Below are 12,002 nucleotides of genomic sequence, written 5' to 3'. Positions count from 1 at the left end.
CAACAGCTGTAGTTTCATAACAATGTTTGTTTCCCATGTTAATCTTATGGAGAAATACGAAACTTTAAAGGGCCCCAGGGCCTCACTCTCTAATTATTTCCCTAAACAGAAAGTTTCCTGCACAACTTCACGTTACGCTCTTTCCAATGACACCAAAAACATGTCAATCGGTTCAGTAGTTTCGGAGGAGTAATTGTCACAAAAATCCTGCTTGCGTATTAAATAAGTATAGATGTATTACATAAATTACAGTAGATAAATTACTAAGCTTGGTGTGTGTGATATTGTGCCCAATACAAATCTACTTTATGCTTGCAACCCTTTTGACTTTAACAGAGTTTAATAAGGGTTCCCAATTAACGTCCTGGTCATAAGAAATCAAATTAAATTTCAAACATTTGAATTGGGAAATTTATGTTTGATTTACCTATCGTATTAAATTGGTTTTGTTATATTTTTCACCAAAACTCTCTTAATATAAAGTAATGTCAGTAAATAAATATGTAAAACCTGATCGCTATAGAGCTAATTTATCACAGAAGTTTTGTGATTCATCTTAATGGTAACTGATAATCAGGTGATAAAAAGAAATCCAGATGTTACCTTTGTATCTTTGGGAGAGTAACTCTTTTACTCGTTGATATTTTTTTAGGTCTTGAATGGGGTCAATTTAAGTATTATTCAAAATAATTTATATATATTGTAAGGCACATCTATAATTCTATAACGCTATTCATTTGTGTAAATGTAATTAAAATGCTAACTATAATATATTGTACCTGTAATAGCAAATTGAGCGCAGATTAGATTCTATTTTTGACCTACCATACTACATACACCTTCGGTCTTATACAACTCCCTTAATCCTAAAAACCTATTCTAATCGTTCTATCATATTTTAGGTCTTCCTAGAGGTAGAAAATCTTTAGTTTCATCCTCAAGTCCTTAAAATTACTCCATACAAGTTATTGGTGATCGATTCTTCTTACTCCTACGATATCTTATTAATCGTAACTAACAGTGCGATGGAAGCCCTCTATTTTTTGTCAGCATGTAATTGTAATATTTGTTCGTAAAGTTACTAGGTTTTGAAAGAATTATTTTCCGAAAATTTTAAAAAGAATATAAAAATGCTACCGTGCACGTATGGACTTTTCAACTATATTATCTTACCAATTGGCTTTCAGATTGGATTCAATTTATAGATGTGAGTCAAAAGACGCATTTATTACTAACAGTTGACTGCAACAACTTCTGGCTTATAAAGCTGGAGTTCTATTGAAGTGGGCTAGGGGATTCGCCCAGGGTCGAAGTCAATTGAATTTAAAACATGCGGGATGTGATTAGCCTCTGGCTTACGATCAAAAGGCAAAGGACATTTTAAAAACAAACGTAAAAATAAACGAATTATATAGTCTTAGCTAATTGTATAATGTTAAGAATATATTGTTAACCGTACACATCTAAATTACCATTTAAGTATTGTCATATTCTCGTTGAAAGACTTGTTGTAGAAGTTTACCTTACCTTACCTTACCTATTAGGCCACTCAAACCTCTTTTTGGAAGGTTTTTGTCCTCGCCAAAAATGCTTCACCATCTCTCTCTGTCGTGCATCCATTGTGCCTCTGCCCCCAATCGTCTCAAGTTATTTTCCACTTGGTCATTCCAGCGAAGTCGTGGTCGTCCCAAGGGCCGCTTTCCTCTTGGTAGTCTAACTCGTAGAGGTTTAATTTTATTTATTAAAACTAAAATACTGAGGAATTCTTTGAATCTTAGAAATTAGATTTGGGTTTTGTAATCGTTCATACGATCTAAAAAGTACACTTGTCGCACTTTCATTGGTTATGACATAATAATTGGACATTGTCCGTTATTTTAACTATTTTTTAATATTGAAAATTAAAAAAGTATAAATTTATACTGGAAAATAATAATTAAACTAAAATTATGATATTTATGTACATTATAACCTTTGTTGTCAGTTTGTCACCAATTGTTACAACATTTCTACGTGCATCTCTATGTATTGTGGTAGTATATTTTTGAAATTTAATCCATGCTTATAGTCATAAGTCTTCCAATACATGTAATATATTTATAATTCAATTATGAAAATATGAGTATACTTGTATACTTTTATTGATTGCTTTTTGTTAGAGAAAAAAGTATACTCATCCTTCCAAAAGTTTTCAATACTACCTTTTCTAGCTTATCGACGTAGGTTCCGGTATTACTGGTGATTGCTTCTTAAGGCATTTAGCCCCAACCCTCAGATTAATCTACTTTGCTGAAAATGGTTTTCAAAATCTTCAATAATATGACAAACAATACTGACCGTCTTTCATACAATATAGCCAATAAAGTGTGATAAACTAGTAAGTAATTCAGTTATGAATTACAGCTTTTGTACCAACAGACCATTACCATTTCAAATACTTTTCAAAAACCTTAGCTCAGTATATTTGATAAAAATATACTTTTTAATTTTAAACTACACATCTAACTAATGAAGTGTATAAAGCTTTTTTCTAAAAAAAAAAAAAAAAAAAAATCGTACAGAATAGGTACTTAACCAGAAACTTAACTTGATTTAACTTTTAAAAACTCGTATTAAGCAAATCATCACGGAATAATGTTTAATAAATGATCCCATTATTCAGGAATGGCTCATTTAAGGGTGGCAATGATTATGTTATATAACAAACAATGTATATTTCAACTTACAAAGTTTTCAGGTAACTTTTGTTTCAAAACTTCACAAGGGAAACTACTGAACCGTTGTATCTGTAACTTAGTTATAGGAAAGGTCGACACGGTTGTAACGAAATTCTGCAAAAGGTCACTTCCTTTACAACCTTAAATTTGCTTTCAACGATACAAAGCTTTAACAATTATATCATTATACATCCTTAAAGTAGTGTCTTTGTGTCTAAGTCTCTATGCTATTCAGCAGTATCATTCATGTTTTAGCTTAACTAAATTCACCTATCATTTAATTTAACTTTAAAATAATGTAAACCATTGTTTTGAATAAAATATGTAATCCTACAACACATACAAACCATGCAAGATTTAATAGTAACATTCGAAATAATTTGTTTTTATAAAAGGTAGTCTTTCAATGAAACGAAATACGAAAAAAAACTCACACAAAATTATTTTTACTAGGCTTAATTCGTAACTATTCATAAATATCAGTAAAATTATTTGTTAATGCAAAAACTCAAATAATTGTTATCTACGTATATTATTCATTTTTTTATGTTTTATGTTTTCATAACCAAAATTAGGAAAGTGACCAAAGCTGTATTTGTAAGTAGACTTACTGAAATACATTTGTTTTATAATTTTCCTGTCAGTTTTGTGGATTTTATAATAAAAAATCCAATTTAGAAATCATTCCTCAAAGCTAAAGCCTATTATTTACTCTACCCTTGCAAAGTCATAACAAATTAAATCAAAGTTGATTAAAACAGTCGGATGATTCTTTGTTGTCATGACTTCAATTAATTGCTTTAAATAATAAACAATTCAACAGATGAAGTGACTTGTTTGAAACAAACTCTATTCACCATTTCAAATGAAGTTTTTCAGGCAGATTTTTACATGTTTTTTTTAAACGTAGGACTTTACATTCGTTTAACTATCATGATGCTAGTTGACATTTCATTGACTAAGTCATTTTATCCAAAAGTATCTACCCAAAAGTATAAAGTTCTTTAGAAGCGATATGTAAAAAAATATCCAGGGTTAGTTATTAGGATTAGTTTTTATCTGGAAACTAATTGATTTTGTTTCTGGCCAGTACTTTATTTTGGACTTCTGGAATCACATATAACCTACGGTCTCCTTTTATGGGGGCATCCTTAGAAACAAAAGACATTTAAAATAAAGCAATTCGCAATAGGTGTAAGAATGGCCTTGTGGATCACTGTTGTCCGTTGTTTTTTAGACTTAAAAGTCTTTGTTGTAAATTTGTACATTATTTGTTCAAAAAAAAGCTACAATAATTTTTCGCAAGAGATAGCAATACCCAAACTACAACACAAGAGGGAAGGTGAGACTTGATATCCCAATGCACAAATTAGCCAAAACCGGGTTATCTCACAAAATTAACTACATTTTACATATTAATACACTTTCTTCATATGGTAGAACTGCACCAGTAAATTTTGAAAAAGAAATTCACGATTAACTATTAAAAAAGTTGTTTTATTGTTTAACTGGGTATTTAGACTGTCCTGTGATGCTAGATGAGTTTGTCGTTAGAATTGGCAAAGATTTTTTTTTCAGGCGTAGGCCTATTGCTATTACACAGGTTTATGATTGTTATATGGGTGGACTTTCTTTTCTTGAGTATTATGATACATTTATATGTAGTGTATGACAGTGGAGCGAACTGGTGTAGTGGTTAGAGCGCGGGACTTCAGTCCCTGAGCTCCCGGGTCCAAATTTCGCCAAGTCACCAATGAATTCTATTAAGTGATGATGTCGCAACCCCTAAGCCTAGCCTGAAGTTATGTGAAAAACAATTCCGGGCTCGTGCCTAGCGTCCAAGGAAAAATATATAAATTGTATGAAGAAGCCTATTTCATGTAATGTAATATGATAAATGGAAAAGAGACATGTCTGATTCCTGATTTCTGATAAACATACTTATTTTTAAGCAACTTTCATTAATGATTGTTTAAGGTTAACGCCCTTATCATCACTAATTGCGTTTTAGCAAACTGTAATGGAAGAAGAAAATACGGGTTGAGGATATCTTTGAGATAAGGTTTATTTTTGAATTTTAAACATAACAAGTTAGATGTTTTACATTTCATTTTCATTTTTCGGATATTAAAAACATGTATTAAATGTATTTGAAGAAACGTAGCAAACTCATGATGAAGATCATATATTTGTGTATAAATAGTTTCCACTCAGCCACTAAAGTATATCTTGTGTGGCATTGGTGACTTGGTGGCTTAGTCAGCAGCGCAATGGACTACGATGGGGCTATGGTATTCAAGTATTCTATAGCCCCACTACAAAACTATGGGAACGATGTCATTATTCTTCTTATTGTACTAAATATGTTTAAGATAATGTATAGTAAGTATTAATTAATACCTGTAGATAATTTCTAGAAATGTTTACAATAATTAATAAACTTTTATTTTTCAGGATGTGAAAGCCCAGTGACGTGTAAGTATTATAAATATTAGTTAACTCTTTAGGTTAAACAATAATGTGAAAAATATTTTTTTTATTTATATACAATGATTACGTTTCTAAAACAAATGCTCTTAGTAATACTAATCAAAAAATTAAGTTGAATGTTTTTTAAGTTATTAGACAACAAAAATTTTAAAACTTTGTTTGGATTTATGAGTATACTTAGTTTTCCTTTTACCCAACTTAGGATTTTTTATGTCACTTTTATTTTATTTACATACCAACGGCTTAAAATATTAGAAGTAGGCCCTTGACATTAAAAAGGATTTTGTTGATTGTGTGGGGAATCTTAAAACCTCTCTACCTAAAATAAATAAATAAAATAAATAAACATATAAATGTAATTTTTCTGTTTCATGCACATTTTGACATATTACATTACATTTTGTAGAAGTACAGTATCTATTTTCGTACTTGGCGAATCTGCATTCAAAGGGAATTCAATACAAAAATCCAGTTAAAACAGAGAGAAAACTCATCCAGAGATTGGCGTTTACGAAACACGATTACAGTTGAACCTCGTTTGTACGAACCTCGATAAAACGAACTCCTCGATAAGACAAATTTTTTAAAATCCCATTGACACTTTCATATAGGTCAATGCTAAAAACACCTCTATACAACGTAGTAATTAAGTAAAAACCTCCATAAGACGAATTTGTTTGTGACATGGGCTAGGACTGATTAACCTCTATACAACGAATATTCTTAGCACAAAACCTCTACAAGACGAACGTGACCTCTATAAGACGAATTTATCATAATCTTAACCTCCATAGTACGTAGTTTTTAAAAACAAACAGAAGCTTGTCTCAACATGAAACCCCCACCCATCCCTCCTTCTTCCTCAGTCATTGTTTGGAGAAACCTTGGAGCGAGGAGAAACCTCTATAAGAAGAATAACAGCAGCATTAAACCTCGATAAAACGACCCTCTTTATTAAGAGTACCTCTATAGTACGAATTTTTCTCGTACCCCTTGAAATTCGTCTTATAGAGGTTCAACTGTAAAAGCTTAGCGATGGCGGGTAATGAACCGTCTGTATTGACTGGCAAATGGGCAATAATGAAAATTGTTCTTCGTTTTGCGTCTGGAACGTATTTATTTTCCAAAGGCTCGTCTTTATAAATGTACACTGTCACTAGGCCTGAAAACATATTAAACATTTGATTGGGTTTTATTGGTTGAGATCCCCTTCAACAACAAGTATGTGTTTTGTGTGATTTTCTGGTTTAAATCCATAACCTACGATTTATGACTTTTTTCAAATCATTCTACTAACATTAAATTACAATAAGGGTATTATGAAATTGGTATCAGGTGTGTATCAATATGGATATGGTTTTGTAATAAACAAAGTACATAGTTTATACTGTAAACTACCTATTTCATCAGTTTAATAGTTCGTTTTTGAAATCTTGTGGTATGTCCCCATCACCAGTTAAAATTTATTGCTGGTTAATTCAAGCGTATAACAGTTTTGTTAAACTAAATTTCTCCCTGAGAAGTTTTGACATACAAAACATAGATTTGTTGCCTATAAATCAAGTTAGTCATGTCAGTGATGGGTAATATTGAGTAGATTTAGATTTATAAATATGGATAGCTTTGATAAAAATACATGGGAATGGTCAAGAATTAAACATAATGTAAACAGAAAGCCTGAAATATAAAGCAAAGACATTACATAAGTAACAATAATTACGAAGGAACAATAAAGGTGTTTATCTTTTTGATAATCGACTTTACCACTTTGGTGTGGAAAGTTTTAACTTTGTTTTGAGTGCGGCTCCTTCCTCATTTACATCAAAGTTTATGGTAAGTTTGTTCTTATAGTTATACACATCATTTTGTTTATATCGTAAATATATTACGTTAAAAGCAAGCAGGGGTGGAGGCCTACAATGGAAAAATGCACCATTTGACTTTGGTTTCCCTTTATTCGCTGTATTTTATATCTGAAAATAATGTTGATCCAAATATTAATAGTGTTAGTAACGGAGGATTTCAGATGGTTAAAGAACCATTAATGTATTTGAATAAACAAAATGTTGGTTTGTACAATTAATGTAGCTTGTCCCCTTCTGACGACCTCGCAAGTCAAATGAACTATAGTTTTCTCAAACTAAGGTTTCAGCACCTAAGAAGCGTGTGCCTTTCTTTTGAGGCACTAAGGAGACTAATTACCAGGCGGACACGAAGCCTCGCATTGTTTCATCTTGACAAAGCAGGAGACGATTACCGTAGCCAAGTATGATAGATGGGTGTGGCTGGTGAGATGACTGTGGCTCAGGTCATGGCCGGACTTGTCCTGTCTCCTACGACTATATTGTCCTCCTACACTCCTGGGTAAGTCCTTGCTCATTAGAACAATCTGATGTGCCCCAAGATTTATGGGCAAAGATTACCTAGTATCTGATTAAATAGTGGCACTGGTTGAAGATACATATAGTTGGTAAAAGTGGTCATAGGTCATTGCACTACCTATATATAAACCAGATTCATCCATTTTCAGCTTACGGTGTGAAACTACAGTGGTATCTTAGTCCTAATAGATTAATTAGCTAATAGTTTTAGAACTCAGTACCTCATAGATGCATTTATGTTGAGTTCTAGTATTCCATCACAAACCATTATTATTTGCAGTTAAGCTGGATTTGAAATAGCACAAATCAACATTCAATACAATGCATGAATATGGGCCAATTATTTGAAAATAAAAGATTATAATTTGTCGATTAACATTGCAAAATAACACTTTCATAACAGCATTGCATATAAGGGAAATAGGTGGTTTACTTTTTTGGGTAATTAAAAAATAATAAATAAATGGATTTTAGAATGTTTGTGAATCATATGTTATTCCTTTGCAGCAACAGTAAGTTTTGAATAATTTCTATGAACGTATAATTTATATGTTTTATGTGTTTGTTGAATGTATATGTGTAAATATAATTGTAAATTGATTGTATTATACTATGGTAAAAGTTAGTGTTATATTTCAATTTCTCGGGTAAAAAAAATACCAAGCTCAAGTTATGGGGTACTTAATAATTTATTTGTATTCACTATCCCATACGTTTTAGCTACAAACATTTTGTAAGATGCCAATGATGAAAGTGCAGGATCTTTCCATAAATGTTTAACACCAAAAGATTGTAGTAGCATTATATCGAAGTAGCTTGGGGGCTTATCGTAATGGGGCTCTAACAGCTGATAACAATAACTGCCAGAGGTTAACGTTACTGCTCTGGGGGATAAGCTGTTAATCTTTACAAGTATGTGCCGATATATTTTTATAAGGATTGGGACAAGCTTTCTCCAACCAAGAAAAATGCTTTATATGTTGTAAAATCGGTAGAAAATACTTTCAATCACGTTTTACTCAATAAGCCCGGTTTGCTTTAAAAATTTTCTTTACCTTAAATATGCCTAATCGTGATTAACGCATTCATCAAAGTTGAAATACACAACAACAGCTGTTTCGTTATACATTCCTTATCGCCACCAGCTTTACGTGAATCAATGATACTTAAACTCATCAGCTGTTGTTTTATGTAAGCAGTCTGGAGATATTAGTACAGGTTCTTTGGCGTTCACCTGTTTTACAAATTATCACATATGGTCATTGTATCCACATATAGTTAACCTAAAAAGTAACAGTTCACTGGTTTCAATCATTTAATATTTGAATTGCCTTTATGGAAATTTTTTGTGAATCTGTTGTTTTATCATTCAAGTATATTGCTTTCAAGATACGAGTTGTAGCAATAAGACTATCTGCAATACAAAAGGTAAAACTTCCACGTTAACTGCTACTAAAAACTGGTCCTTTTAGACACGACAACGTCATAGGCAGAAACTTTTTATGAAGTGATCCCGTTTAGATATGTTACCAGAAGGATACCTAGTGCAGTATAATACTGTACTGCCATAATGCTACAAATATCCCTTACTAATAGTATGCGTTTTATGATGCGACTATACTCAGATGATCTTGTTTGTACTTTTCTACTTGGCCAGATGTCAACTTTTTCACATTCACATTTATTCCCTAAAACTGTAATAATGTAAAAAGGTTGCGTTATTTTACATTGCAAATTCGCATTTACTTTGCAAAAAAGGTTTGTACGCATATAACTACAGAAAGCATTATCTTCTAAAACTAATTTCAAATTAGGAGTTTTCATTAAAAATATCCTATAGTTTATAACAGGCTAAGATTAGCTGATCGTTCCCCTTTGTTTTGAATTGCTGCTTGCCAAACAAAAATGGGTACTTTCCTGTTAATTGGAACATTCATTATTATCGATGATTTTTTTCGATACATCGATATTAACAAATTGAAACATATCAGCTGACAACTACGATAAATATTGTTCAGTATATGAAACTGTTCTAAAAAAATAACCTAACCAAACTTGCTGTAACATTTAAAAATTCCGTGTTTAACTTGCCTTTTCTATTATCAAACCCAAACGGAATTTTTAAATGGTACAGCAAGTTTGGTTGGTTATGTTAGGTTAGCTTGGAACAGTTTCATTTTTTAATCCATATATTAGACTATTTTAGCCTAAACAAGATCAGTTAGCTATTGTTGTCAATTTGTAATGGATCGGATCGGAAAACAAAAATATCAATATATCGAAACAAAATCATCGATAATAATGAATGTTCCCTTTAACCCAAAAACGTTATTAAGTATTACTTCCTGTACGGTCTAATAATGCATACTATACGGTATTATAGCTCATAGTAACACACTAAAATAATACAGACTACATAAATCATGATCAACAGCACTAAAGAAGAACCCCAAATAATCCACTGCATGAAGTATGGCAATAGCATGAATCTTTCACTCAATGTAGTATGTACATCGCATTACTTAGTTGGTGTTAGTGACACTTATATGACCGGAAGGGTGCTCATACCAACTGCTCATTCCATTCCGTTCCCACATCGTCTGTCCCTCAATTGGAAGTCCTGCGGGCGATATACGGACAGTAAAGCAATTGCTTCATCACATAGTACAATCATCTAACTAGACAACTATGTTGTGTTGTTTATTCCGAATCACGTTGACAATCATTTTGTAAAAAGGATAAAATACCTGTACGTGATTCCTCTGCTCCTGTACTGGACTACGCGTTTCAATGCATTACCTTCATCATAAGATCAGAAAACTTGAAGAACTTAAACCATTGTTGAAGAATTGGTCAAGTCAAAGTTTTACAAAAACTAGGTGAAACCCGTCGAAATCGACGGTTACTTTCAAGGCTTACGTTGATTCATCTAACTGCGATAAATTGGTTGAAATATACATATTTTGATCATTTAGCATTGTTTAAAGAGTAATAAGTGTAAAAACAAAATTGCGTTAGTTGCCAAATTTGGTTGATCATTCAATAAATAAAATATTCCCCATACCGTAGGTCATCGGAGTTATTATTAGTATGTTATATGGTATCTCTTCCATTGGCAGAACCTTTAAATAGTATTAAAATCGTATTGGTGGATCTTTTGTAGTTAAACACTTCCATGATTTCATCATTGTAATATGATTTTATTAAAAAAATATATATATTTTTTTGGGAAGACATAATCTAACTTCAAAGGGTGGTATATCCGTTACAGTGTAAGTTTGATTTTTCCTTCTTCACGTCGTGTCAGTTCATATCGTACTTCTGTGCCAATGAATGAACCCTCTAGCATAGTTTTGAAAAATTGGTTGTGGGGTTACTGTTAAAGCTGGAATTCCTTGACATGGGGGTCTTGTGTAATTTTTCTCAACATTGACCCGACCAATTCAAGAATGGTTTAAGTTTCAAGTTTTGTGATTTGACGATGATGCTAATGCATTGAGACGTGTAGTCCAGTATAGGATAAGATGAATCACGAAACAGTTACAGGTGTTTTAACCTTTTTACAATACTAACTAGACAAGCTTATCACTAGGCGGTTGGTTCTTAAAACTTACACTTAATTAGAAAAACTAGAGGTCGTCCAGTGGTCCAAACTCGACCAAAAATATATAATGTACAGACTTCTCTATTTTCACCCCACACTGTAAATAAATCATGTGATTGGCATTTCTTCTATTTGTTTTGATTTTCTGTTTATATTTCGTTGTTATTTCGTCACCAGCATGACAACCCATAAAGCCCATGTTAATTTTATTCAAATTTCAAATTCATTTTTTGTGCTTATTTCTGAGCCTATTTTAATTTTTAAAGGGTTTCTGCACACCTACAGAAAAATATCTTTCTAACGGTATGCGTAGATTTTCCCTGCGATGCACACGAGCTGAGAAAAAAGGTTTTAAAGAAACATGCTTGCCTATTAATATATAGATAATAGAGCACGTAATACTATGTACATTGAACGATTATTTAAATCAGGTCACTAAAAGAATTATCAGATGACTTTATTGGAGGGAGAATTGGTTTAATCTAAACTCTTTTAAGGCAATTATTATCGCTGGACCTTCAGTTAATAAAGCTAAAAGTGGCTAATAGTGAGCAAAATATAAATTCTGCCATCAAGGACAATAGCCCCTTTCTCTTTGAGGCGGGTCTCAAATCCATAGATATTTCTCTTCACCTATGAAAGATACTTATTTACTCCTTAAGTCGGACTTTTAGATCACGAAAAAGACTCTAAACGACAAAATCATGGAGTTTCAGCTTATCTTAATGTAACTGGAGATAGCAGGGTTTGAATCAGAGTATCCACAGCACAAAGTCTGCCCTTCTACCAATACAGAACCTAAGTAAATCC

The 12,002-nt window shown here is 32.2% G+C and overlaps 1 protein-coding gene across 4 annotated transcripts in view; it reads left to right on the top strand.

Annotated features, from left to right (window-relative positions):
* LOC128986826 (connectin-like) overlaps positions 1 to 12,002 on the top strand; it is a 272,786-nt gene that overhangs the window by 96,631 nt on the left and 164,153 nt on the right. For all 4 annotated transcript variants that reach the window (XM_054407376.1, XM_054407378.1, XM_054407377.1 and 1 more), the window contains one exon: positions 5,172 to 5,192. The gene's annotated coding sequence lies outside the window, so the exon portion shown is untranslated. The remainder of the gene's footprint in view (positions 1 to 5,171; positions 5,193 to 12,002) is intronic.

The sequence above is a fragment of the Macrosteles quadrilineatus genome, unplaced genomic scaffold, assembly GCF_028750875.1.
Source record: "Macrosteles quadrilineatus isolate MER2022 unplaced genomic scaffold, UCM_ALF_1.0 Scaffold_2__2_contigs__length_208266976, whole genome shotgun sequence".
NCBI classification, from domain to species: Eukaryota; Metazoa; Arthropoda; class Insecta; order Hemiptera; family Cicadellidae; genus Macrosteles; species Macrosteles quadrilineatus.
The sequence above is the reverse complement of the archived record's forward strand: the minus strand, read 5'-3'. Positions and strand labels throughout refer to the sequence as shown.